The sequence below is a fragment of the Nesoenas mayeri genome (assembly GCF_963082525.1).
Source record: "Nesoenas mayeri genome assembly, chromosome: 3".
In the NCBI taxonomy this organism is placed as follows: Eukaryota; Metazoa; Chordata; class Aves; order Columbiformes; family Columbidae; genus Nesoenas; species Nesoenas mayeri.
Window position 1 is genome coordinate 14,910,892 of NC_137544.1, and position 13,575 is coordinate 14,924,466.

Here is a 13,575-nt window from a genome sequence, read left to right on the forward strand (position 1 = left end):
ATGCATACCTATCTATAGATGCACACATATTTTTCATTTTTTTAGAGATTGTTCCTCACAAACTTCAATACTTCAAAATTTCAGAAATATTGCAGGTAAATACCACTCCATTTTCTATTTCTTCTCTTGAAAGTACCAAAGTTGGACACTTAATCTAAACTATGCAGTATAGGTAGAGCTAATTTTTGTTCTGTTTAATGAGGAGATAGTCAAGAACATATCATTATATTTATAGGTGGACTGGATACAGCAGTATTGTGCAAATGTAAGGGAATGGGTGCTTCAAGACTGAATGTGGTTTCAAAACATGAAACATGAATCCACTTTGCTGAATTTCTCCTAGGGAAAAAAAGTGAAGAGCTGTATTTTTCCATGTCTCTGCAGTTCAGACAACAAGATGAAATATGATAAGAACAGAATCCTAAAAAGAATTAACTGGATTTTTTTACAAAGAATCATCTCAATATTATTTCCAGGATTTTCCAGGACTCCTTCTACGTATAGGGCTAGTTTTGCAGTGTTGGAACAGCCTCTCAGTGGCATCAACACAGCAAAGGACTATACAATGAAGAGAAGAACAAGGCCCATTGCTTTCAACAGGAAGACAGTTTTCTGAGTTATATGAACAGAACTGACCCTCAGTTCAAGAAGGACAGGGAACTGCTTGAGATAGTCCAGCGCAGAACCACAAAGGTAATTAAGGGAGTGGAGCATCTCCCCTATGAGGAAAGGCTGAGGGAGCTGGGGCTCTTTAGATTGGAAAAGAATAGACTGAGGGGTGACCTCATTAATGTTAATAAATATGTAAAGGGTGAGTGTCACGAGGATGGAGCCAGGCTCTTCTCACTGACAAACAATGATAGGACAAGGAGTAATGGGTACAAACTGGAACACAGGAGGTTCCACTTAAATATGCGAAGAAACTTCTTCTCATTGGTGGTAACAGAGCACTGGAACAGGCTGCCCAGGGGGGCTGTGGAGTCTCCTTCTCCAGAGACATTCAAAACCTGCCTGGATGCCTTCCTGTGTAACCTCATCTAGGTGTTCCTGCTCCAGCAGTGGGATTGGACTAGGTGATCTTTTGAGGTCCCTTCCAATCCCTGACATTCTGTGATTCTGTGAAAAAAGAAGTGGTTGACTTGTTTCTTCTCTGCAAGAAGAGACAGAGCTAGAAATAGGGGTGCACATTCACAGCACATGGCTACCTTGATGCCAAGGCTAAGGCTTTACTAACAGAACTAGAACAGACAATATCCCCAAATAATATCTGTTGCTGTGAAAATATTCGAAGTCCGTCCATGGTGAGGAAGTTCATCTGTTCTCACTGCGTCACCATCAAATGTGAAAAACTAAAGCTTTGAAAGCTAAGCCAATTCGTAATTTTCTGAACAAGGAATTATTTCATAGCTGAAAGTACCAAAAAAAAAATGAATGGAAGTGGAGACAATTTGCTGCTGCAGGCGTAGAGCTAGTAGAATTGCTATTTGTCAAGAAATGACCTTTTCCTCTTCAGTGAATCTACTTCCATATTGACCCATCTCAAAATCAAAGTAATTGCTATCTACTGTGTGTTGCCTTGGGATTAGAACTTATTCTGCCTAACTTTTAAGTATTTCAACTACTGTTCACAGGTTGGCAAGTAAACAAATTCAGTTTTAGACTAGTTGACTCAATTGTTTCACTGAAAGAAGTCAAGGGATAACAGTTTTCCCTTGACTCTACTCTGCTTTTTTACTTACTGAAGTCTTTCTTGGTCACTTCTCTGGAAATGAGGTCAGCAATCAAATTAGGATTTAATATTATTTTTAAATCAAAGTTTGAAAAATAGAGAGGGGGAATGCTTCTGGGAGGGAAAAGGGAGTGGTATTTTTCTTCTGTGGGACTGTAGGAACTTAATGTCTAGATAAACTTTATTTTTGAAAATTTCATTCTTTCTACAGCCTTAAGCAACATTGTACATTTATTTTTTGTGTTCCCTGGACTGATTCCTACAATACAAAAGAGTTTCAAATGACACCTCATGCAGAGTAATGCAAATCCTACTGAATAGGGTCCTTAATATGCTTGAAAGCAGCCAATTTACATCAACAATGAAGTAAGGCTGTTTTGGCTGATATTTCAGAGTTGAAAATAAGGTCTTCACAAATATTTTGTTTCCAACATGTTATATCCCTGCACTGTACTTTCGTGGTGATTGAAGTGGGTTGTATTCCTCATTCTGTCTAGCAGAACTTTTAGCAATGTCAAAGCCCAGGATCTGCAGTTCAAGACCATCCTGTGTTATGAGTCAGGAAACTTTGAGCAGCTCCCACATTACTAAATTTGAATCTTCTTAAATGAATTGAGACTCTCAACTTTAACTTTCCCAATCCTCCTACCATGCAATTGGAAGTGCTACAGAGCTCCGCTGGTGTCAAGGGATTCTGGGCTTTCTTCTCAACACATTGAATGTTTCAGGCTATCTTTGATTTTCTGAATTTAGATGATCTCATTCATGGTCCTCAATTTCCAGAGGCCACCCAGGTTGTTGCTCAGAATAGGTCTCCAACAGTTCATTCTTTCTGAAGCAACTTTTACCCCCTGGAATCTCACTCTACACAGAGTTCAGAAAATGATTAGCTTTCAATTCTAATTGGAGCTCGCCCTTTCTCCCCCTGCCTACCCCCACCATCCCCCCTCCAAATGTCAGCATTTCCTGTGGATATCAAATTTTGAGTTTCAACCGAGTTTTAACAAAGAATCTAGCTGCCACAAGACTTGGTCATAGTAAACTGTGAGCCAAACTGTGGAAACTCTTCATGCCAGTGCTCAAAGCAACCCAAACCACAATCATCCTGCCTAGAAATTAATCAAAACAGCAAAGACAACACTGAATATGGTTTTCAGCTAGATTTTTACCCGCCTTCTGGAAATGAAACACACATTGGAACCAAATGTTGTTTAAATCAAATGTGTGATTATAGCAGGCGGTAAGACAAGAGACATGTTCACTCATTAGTGATCTACTGGAATGTATTTGTGGCTTGGACATCCTCTTGACTCCTGAGAATTGTTCTCCAGTTACAATTCCCACTATCGTTTCTTTCCCCCTTCTTGGCAGAAGAGCCACAGCCATTTTAGGTACCTATCTTTAAATGGGCTAAAGCAATTCTCTCTAGCCCAAGCAGATAAAGTGCTAAAAAAATTAACTACTAAGAATTTTCTCTGTCAGTTCCTTCTGACTGAGAAGTGTTTTAAATCACATTAAGAGGCTCTATATTAGAATATTCTTTCTATTGGTTACCTGACATGGGGAAAAAGTTGTTGGGAATAAAGTCTTCCCAAATACACTGAAAGCCTTCCTTTCAACATATTTTGTCCTGTACATAATGTTTCCTTCTTGGGAAGTCCTGCTGCCATCTCCCAAGTCATTGCTAATTTTAATTTTCATTTCACAGACGAAGATGCTCTGTACAATCAGCTGAGAAAAAAATCCCATTACTGTGGTCTCGAATTCTCCTTAGAAGATGATGGACAGCCACAACTCTTGCAACAAGAATCCTATTGCAAACTAAGCAGAACTGGATAGTGCTTTCACATAACAATAGTTAAGCAAACTAGCAGTGGATGTTGCACTAAATGTCAAGAGCTTTATGGTCCAGCAGTTGGAAGGGATACCTCTTCTTTCTGATAACCACCTTGTAATCTTATGGAAAGGTAGTTCAAATATATGTTGGTAATTTGAGAAAGTCAGTGGCCACTCACAATGTATTAAGGAAGTTTACTAAGGTATCTATAGCTTTTTATTGCTGCCTGCATATTTTCATACAGTCAGATTAGTTAAGAAAAAAAAAATCTCCACCCTGCCTTATAACATAAATTGGATATTCCTGAAATGTTTTGCTGAAAGGTGAATTTGTTAAAAAAAAAAAAAAACAACTAACTCTCAAAAATGTCAATATTTAGCTTTTTCCATATGAAATTAAGCTTTTATTTTTTCCTAAGAATTTCAAGAAACAAATCCAATCATCCAGACGTAAAATTAAATATTTTAATCACAGATTGAAATAAATTTGCACATATGTAAAAACATTTCTTATAATCGTCTGCTGACAGAACAACTATTTGTTTGATGTTGCTGTACTCAGAAGCCATTGAGAGCCACTGCAAAGTGAGTCCAGTGAATGTTTGGTGATCAGCAACTTAACACTCCCTTAGCAAGACAATCTTTATTGATATTGTCTCACTTTCTATATTTCTGTATAAATGAAACACAGAAGAGCTCTGCTGTTTGCCATGTATTTTCTCTAAATGAGTCAAATATGGATTTCCGTTTCCACAAATCCATATATATACAGAGGAATACAATTCACATATGGCTTCATTTTGCAACTGTCCCAAATCCAGTCCCAAAATTTTATACAAATAAATGTTCAATGTGAAACTCTTTCAGAGATATCTTTTCTCATTTGTTTCTCATTAAAGCTAGTAGTGTAAGTTTAACATTAATAAATCATATAAAAATATTTTGCAGAAAATTAAAGATCATATCTGGCCTTAAAAAGATGAAGGCTTTTTTTCCATCAAAATTTTGAAAGTTAAGGAATGGAGTGCAGTCTGGCTCTTTCCCATCCATTCTCCAATATGGGAGAAATTTTGAAACTTCATAGAACCATAAAATCATAGAACGGTTTGGGGTGGAAGGGACCTTAAAGATCATCTAGTTCCACCCCCACTGCCATGGGCAGGGACACCTTCCACTAGACCAGGTTGCTCAAAGCCCCATTCAACCGAACCTTGAACACTTCCAGGGATGGGGCATCCACAGCTTCTCAGGGCAACCTGTTCCAGTGCCTCACCACTCTCTGTTGCCTCACTCACTCTCATAAGTGGAAAAGGTTGGAAAAGGTATAAACAGTTCTTAATATGTATCTGTCCATAAGGTGAATTAAAAAAAAAATCCTGAAATTTAAAAAATAAAAAAAATAAATAATAATTTGGATTAATCTGAATCTCAGTTGCAATTTTTGTAAAACTCACAGTTAATATTTTGTTAAAAATAAATAGTGCTTTCTGAACAAATAACAGCTTGTGGTATTTGGTGAGTTTGAGTTGTAACTTGATAAGGACATTCCAGTAAGGTCATTGATGTCCTTATCTCTTGAGAGAAGGTACAGGACATGTTCTTATATCTGAGGTCTTCGACTACTGCATGCTCAGGAAAGGAAAATTAACATGTAATATTCAACAACAAAATCAGAATGGAGTTTGCAACTTTTTAATTGACTCAGAGGTGTCATCCCTAGGAAGCAAATGTATGTGTTAGGTAATGCAGTCTTGACTCCAAACAGCTTGTTCAGGGTGGACACCATGTACTTCAATCACTCTTGGAGATCTCTGATGTCTTGTTGGCACTCCAGACAAGTTAAGAAAACTCTCTTAATCACCCATCAAACCCAGAAATGTGTTCCATAGGTCCAAAGGGTTATAGGAAACCTACAGCTGAAATGTGTACTTGAAAAGTAAGTTTGTGTCCCTTTGTCAGTAATTTTTGTAAGTGCTACTACTGTGGCGAAGGCTCCTTTATGAAACACTTACCTCAAAATGTTCTTGATCCATCTGTTTCTTCAAGAATTGAACTTGTCTACTGAAAGTTGTTCTGTGCAGTCTTTTTTTTATTTTTATTAGAGCAGTATCAGCTTGCACAGTGGTTCCCATTTCATGTATTTCAATGCACTTTAGAAGACCAGTACCCTTATTAACTACTTAAATTGAACTCATATTTCACATGGCAGGATTTACATTGGTAAAAGCAAATTCTGCCAAGATCAAGTCAGGTACAGGTTGTTTTGATGTGAACACCAGCACTCTTTCTTTCCCACTTTGCATGGCTGACCTTGGGCCTGATTGCTGCTGACATGGTCACGTAGCAGGAACTTGTAAACAGGTGGAATGAAAAGGCCTACTCAAAAGGGAGTTGGGGTAACCTAATAATATCCAGGTTTTGTGAAAAAAATAAAAGAAAACCAGTTCAATAGTTGCAGCAAATACCTCTTATTCATTCTAAGATGTTGTGAATATCTGTATCTATTTACAGTCAGTATTTGAAGAGGAAATACTCTTGGTACCCTAGTTAATAACAGTGGTTGATTGAAATAATTGTAATAGTTTCATAAACCTTAACTGAAGTAATTCTGTCTCAGCCAGTTATCAGATATGCTTTTGATATTTTGAGGTATAATTTGATGAATGCCAAAAACAATGCTAAAAACCCCAACAAACCAACCAAAAAAACTCAACAAAAAAACTGCATATGGAAGGCCAGAAAAAAGATAGAAACCTATGTAAACAATGTTCAAGCCCTTCTGAGAGGGTACAGAATTAGGCCTCTGTGTTTTAACTTTTTGATGAGACTTGTTGCTGACTCAAGTGATTATTTAAAATTTGGGATGGGGACAGTAGTAGCTAGGATGAGAAACTGGGGATAGATATTCTCTAGTTTATTTGCAAAAGACATACAAAATTTCATTTCCTTTATATCAAAAATCCAAGAGCAGGCAGTTAATTTTGTCACAGCTTCAAGTCACTTTAACAGAACCAGAGAAAATCATATTCATATTTCTCTCCTGGTTATACTTACAGCTGTGATCCCAGTCCTTAAATCTGGTGGCGTGTTTGGTGTATTCTGCTTCTCTTCTTCAGTTTTCCTCATCTTTCTTCTCTTCATGTGAACATACAAACCTCCATTAAAAGAATAAAAGGTTATAAAAGGTTATAAAGTTCTTTCATTTTTTTTTTCACACTGCATGGCAATGTATTTCAATGTTTAAGATATGTGTCTAGGACAATCTGAAGAACTCCTAAATTTTTTTTCTTCTTACTCATTACACTTATCAAGCTTTCTGTGATTTGTTATCAAGCACAGCATACGTGCCATGTGGTTCTTCTTAACGTAGCTATAGGTAAGCATAGGTGCACACTGCTTCTGAGTGTTCATGGAGTAGGCTGGGTAGAGTATTACTTGTCACTAGTGGCAGTTAAACTGAGGTAGAAATACTTTATCAAATCTTGCTCTCTGTTTCATCTGATGCACAAAGCTGCTTATTTCCCTTCACTTGGTGCTGTGTCTTTGCCTCTAATGTGTTGAATTTGCTGTCAGCTCAGCTGAACTAGTTTATCAGTTGGAAAAAATTCCTCACTCAGCAGATGTCTCCTCTGGTTTTGATTTGCAAATCTACTACTGGCTTGAAAGAAGACAAAGAAACTGAGGAAAAGAGCTGCTTGGGCAAGAGCATCTAGCTTGGACGGCATCTAGCTGTACTGAATAGGGAATTTAGACGTTATGACTTTGCACCCAGACATAAGTAAACCTTTTTTTTTTGTCCTTTTGAGGACAGAAGGAGCCTGTCTGGGTTAGCAGGGGATTTGAAATAGCTTTGTTCTGATTGAGACAATGATCTGATTTGTCGTTTTTTTAAAAAAACCCAAAACAATTCATCATGAGCTCACTGTAAGATCCTATAACCATCACTGGACATGGTTATGTACACATAGAAGACATAGAAGACATACTATATTAATTCTGTACATTTCTTATTTGAAGGATGCAGACTTTGAGCCAACTAGTGATGCTACTTTCTCATTGTCAAAAGTGATCTTTTTACTTTTACATGTGTACATATCTAAGTTTTAACTCAACCCAGAGCATATCACTTTCCAACTTTAATGCTTTATTTGTGGCAAGGAAATTTTTAGCCTTAAATATATAGTTTTTGTATCTATCTATATAGGACAATTACATGTGTGTGTATTTATATGTACATTTCTATGTACATTTTACAAAGGCACATAGCACAAAGAACACTTTAATTATGAGTATCCACTTCTAGCACCTAAATTAAGCTGTAAACAAAAGTAGACATAACTCTCTTTCACTGGAAGTTTATGTTCACATATGTGAATCTCTGTGTAAAGTCCCTGGTTTTGGTCTCATAATAATTTTTCACAGCTTTGAGTCCTTTTGAGGCCATCAAGTAGGTCTCATTAGATCACTAGCAAAGCAGTAAAAGAGAAAATAAAATTTTCAAGACTTGAAACTGCTGAGAGTCTTTAAAACTCTGAGCTATGTCTTGTCCCAATAGAAACTGTTACCACAGGAACTTTTTCTTTTAAAAGGAATTAACACTTTTTAGTACTCTAAATCACAAAGTAAAAAGGCCAGTGACCAATGTAAATACTTCATTCAGATTATTCTAATTGAGAAATATTAATTGTTGTTTCATTACAAGCTACATTTAAAAATATATGTCAATAGCAACTCCATGGTACATTTCAAAACCTTAATTTATTCAGTTATATCAAAGGAAAATAAATAACATTTTCTGCTTTAAATTTATCTTGTTTGGCACATAATAATGGAAGTATGCATGAGATTCTAACAGATTAAAGAAATCAAGAGATAAAATATTCAGAATAAATTCCTCTGCTGTAGCTTGTTCTTTACCTTTTTCTAGAGCAATCCAGTTTATTCTTTTAGTTGTGCAGGAAGCAACTTTGGAAATAACATCCACTGTGAAAAATATAATATCTCAACCGGAAGTTTACACACACACACACAGAGGCCTTGATACAGGAGTCTTCATGCTGCTGATATCTTGATCATCTATGGTTTTTCGAAGACCACATCTATTTCCATGATCCAAATGAAATAAACATTTCAGAGAGCACTAAGATTTTTAAAGAAAACAAATAAACAAACCAACAACAACCATAACAAACCAAACACTAAGGCTCCTGGTTTTTGTCCTCTGAATATGCTCTTAGAACTTTATCTGATAATGCTTTTGGCGCTCTGTTGCTCTTCAGTCCCTCTGCTCTGTCAGTCCTTGCAGACACATAAATCTGTGTAGGAAGCAGGAAAAACCCATGGAGTGCTTTCATTTGTAATGAGAACACCACCATACAGCTCATGAGTCTGTGGACCTCAGTGGTTCCAGAGGACAGGGAAGGATTTTTGGTTGATATCCTATTTGCTTGCTTCACCAGCAAGTATTCCTCTCAAGATTCCTTAAAGAGAGTTGATCTTCAAAAAACACGTCCCTTGAGAATGAGGATTTTTGAACTGGACATTCCTACTAGCAATCAACAGCTAGCTTTCTCAATGGATGCTTGAAGCAAGCACCTCATATAAAAATAGCTTGTGGGTTTTTTGTTTGTTTTTGGTTGGTTGGTTGGTTGGTTTAGTTTGGTTTTTGATGGTTTTTTTTATGTTGGTGGTGGTGATGGTGGTTTGGTTTGATATTTTTTGTTTTGTTTTGGGTTTTTTTTTTGACAGTTCTCTGTTCCTGGCTATTGGGTCATGAGACTAGAAATGTCAAAGTGCTGGTTAATAGACTTCAGGAGTTGTCCTACAGTTTTTGGGCACAATGTGATACATTTCCTATTCCCTTTAATCACTTTAAAAACTGTCCTTTTCCAGGACAGTTAAAATCCTGGAAGATATTCTTATGAAAGAAACATGAGCTGCCCAGCTGAACATAATTTTTTTCCTTCATAATTAATTGAAGCAAGAGCCACTGCCCAAGATTGTCCTGCCTAAATCTGCAAATGAGGAAAATGTTCAGTGTAAAACCTCTTTCTGAAAGGAGGAAAGGAGAGATAGATGCTTGAAAGTATCTCCATCATTTATTGGCATACAATCTTGCCCCTTTGCTTCCAAGATTGTCGGAAACCTGCACTGGGTGTCCAGAATTTAGTGCAGGATATAGAGCACAGACAGAGGAGGCTGGAAAGACAAATGGACTAAATGTGCTCATAGTGATGGGAAGATTGTGTCTTCCTCATGTCCCTCCACCGTCATGAAACAAGGCAAGAAAAGGGTTTTGGATACTAATTCGGTTTCCTTTTCTGTATAATACATTGAAGGTTGTGAAGAATCTGTATTTATCCTTGTTAAAGGCCTGTGAGATGGACTAGTCTGTAATCACAGAGGAAGCCTATTCCAGAACATAACTTGAACTTGTGCTTTCTGGTTCCTACTTCAATTTTTTTTCCTTTTTCTTTTTTTTTTTTCTTTTTTTTTTTCTTTTTTTTTTTTTTTTTTTTTTTTTCCCCCTCTTTTTCTGTGGGTCTGCTTGGAGGCAAGGCAGAGAAATTCATCAATGGTATGGAGCTGTAAAGGGACAGAGTCAGTTCAGAGGCAATATATCTGAATCAGCTTTGTATTTGATAAAGTCTCAGATCTATTATAACTTCAGATCTTTTTTGTTGGGGTGAGCCTACCTCTTTAGAGCAAACCAACAGTGAAAATGGGTTCAGCTGATTCACAAATAAGATATTCTAGGCTAATATATTTAGCGTGTGCTTTCTGAAACTCAGACTGTGTTGTTCTCCTCCTGGACCACTGTATAGTCTTCAGTTGTTTTTGTTTAAGTTAACAACTGGAAGAAACACCCTTCCTCTGAGATCATTGATGGCTTACAAACTTTGCCGTAATGTTCTAACTTTCCCCTTTGGAGCACCGATTACTGGGCCAGCAGTTAAACTGAGTATGGTAATTTAATTATAACTCTATCAAATGTGAATCATCATAAACCAAACCTAAAAAGGATTTTGCTATCCTTTCTAAAAAATATTCATTCTAAGTAACTACAATTAGATTCATAGAGAATATATAAAAGTTATAGGGAAATATTTTGATATAATTTTCATAGCAGAAAAAAAGTCCTCCTTTGCTAATCCCAAACATAAACGGTCAATAAAGGCTTTGTGCAAAATGTCTTATTTATAGTGGCTAGAATCCTTTTTATTACATCAATAATGTCATACATCATCCTGACATTTATCAGTCATTTAATCTAGGTAAACTCATTATGTCTGAGGTAATTCCACTGAGATAAATCTGTTGTATGCTTTTTGTGCTATTTTTAGCATGGATGGGGTTTAGAACCATAGCCATTCTAAGTACGAACAATTTTTTTTTTTTACTAATTAACCCACTATTATTTTGAAATAGTGAACTGTATTCTCATTGTATAAGTTCCTAAGGAGTTTTCTCTCTTATTTAGAGGAAGAAGTTATAGAAAACTTAGAATTCATAAACCTCTTATATTTCAGCATGATGTATTGCACATATTCACACTGCTTTCTAAATTTCAGCAAAAAAAAAAAAAATTCTGCAGATTTTTTCACTTGTCTGCTAATAAATGTCACAATCCTATGAAAATTCAGAATGAAACAGTAAGCACAGAGTGTACTCCTGAATTTTCTAAAATAATACACAGTTGTTCATTTCTGATGCAGCAAATATTTCTCCAGGTGAGTTATTCTCTCTGAAGTTCAGTTCATAAGTACGGTGATGCCAGACTCAAGAATCGTTACTATTCTTTTAGTTTTCCTGGTGCTCAGCACACATAACCAATCTCATTCAGTCACACGGACCAATAGATTAATTTAGGCTAGAAGAGACCTCCATAGGTCATCTGATCTTGTATCCTGCTTAAAACAGGGACAACTTCAAAGTTAGGTTCAAATATTGTTCAGGGTCGTATCCAGTCAAATTTAGAATATCACTATGGGTGAAGAACCTAACACCTCTTCAAGTAAACTGTTCCAGCATTGCTCTTACGTTGAAAAGAATTTCCTAGGAGGGAGTGGCTGAAGATTTGGAATCTGCATGAAAAAGAGTCAGCACAGTATCAGTTGTTTCGGAGGGGAGATAAACTGAGGCAGACCTTGTGAGGTGATCTATGGCTTGGTTTCTTTGCATTTATTCTAAAGTTTTCTACCACTGGATGCTCAGCAATAAAAAGCAGAAAGTCCCATTTTCATGAAGTAGCTATTTAACACTTGACCTACAGTGACTGAAACAACTGACCAGGACTTTCCCTTCCAGCCCACACACACACATACACACATACACACAAAACCACCAACACAAAATATTTTATAAACGCATGGGATAAGAAAACAATTTTCCATGGATCATCTGAAATCAAAGTGTGGAAGGATGTCTCTGAGCTGCAAAGAAATGCCAGGCTGAAAAGAAGTAAAAGCTGGGGCTCGGCTGTAGCTGCCTAGAGCAGCAGCCAAGATGGAGGATTCGCATGAGACTGCTTTCTTCCCATATCTGTATATTTTTATTGCTACACTAGGTACTGAGTTTCTGTTTTGTTCACCATTCCTGTACTACCTTATGAAGGCTATGGACATCAAAATAAAACTAACACTTCCTTTTGTTTGCTATTGTACTGGTGCTGTCATTTCGATCTCCCTGTTGCCACACAGGAATTGATTGCAGGTCCATGCCCCTGCCCACACTTAATCAGCTGTGTTGGGCACCTTTTCCCCTCTCCTGTAGGGAAGACAACATGATCCAGCAGGTTTTATATACTTTCAGCTGAGTAATCACCTATAGCAATAACACATTCAGCCAATCTTGCTTTTTCTGAGAGGCTATTTACAGAGAAGAATGAGGTTCTAACCTTAGGCACGCTGATCAACTTTGTGGTGACAATTTAAAATTTATTTCCTTCTGTTCTGTAAAGCTACCCCTAGAAATCAGAGGAAGGAGGAGACACACAGGCATACGTGATTCACCCTTCTCCCATTCCAGAAGATCTCACCGAGACAGACCTCAGAGTCTGTCTCATCTTCAGATAACTTCCTTGGTAACCACAGATTCTTTCTTCCCATTCCAATAACACTTACTGGGAGTGGATAACACACTCCTTTTTTCTGTTTTACAGTGTTCCCTAAACCTGTACAATCCCATATGCTGTAAATTAATGAGTGGAACCCTATTTATCTATCTCTGTTAATAATGATGTCTTAGATTAAAATGGACATAATAAATAAAGCATTGCAATGCTGCTGCTTAAATACTCAGCTGTATCCACAGTGAAATAATAAAGTACATCACATTTTCAGGATGAAGAACATCTTCTGTCTAAAAAGGAAGCAGAAACTCTAAGCAAAAACAGAAAGGGAAATAGGCTTCTCTTCTGTGATTTGAATCAGTAAAACACAGGGTTAACAATTTCCCTTTTCAGGTACTGAATGTGCTCCTTGAATACTTCCTTTGATGACCTAAACATGGCCTACAATAGTCCTCATAGTTTCCTATCTTAAATAACTAGCAGCTTGATTGTGATTTTATCTTCTTTCTTACTGAGACAGTTATATGAGAGTGCTGACCTTCAGTTAACTGCCTGTTTCCTCTGCACAGGGTACACAGGACGTGAGAGCTTGGTTCAATTAGGCACATTGAGTTGCACGTAAGTGGAAGCCTTGATCTCCACAAGCGATAGAATTGTTTTAATTCACGTTACAGTATATTCGTGGTCTACTTGTTACAACAGGGCAGTCCCTGACTCATTTCTGCCTTGCCACTGTACATGCAATGACTGATAGAGTAAAAATAATGCCATGGCTGCCAGTGTGGCTAGAAATAACCACAATTCAAATTTGTTAACAGCTCTTCAGCATCGCAAGCTGTACTGTTCTTTAGCTATTCAAAACAATTTGTATACAACCGGAACACTTAAAAATGTCAAGATTATTTATTTCCTTTGGGAAAAGGAAGGATTAAAGCTTACC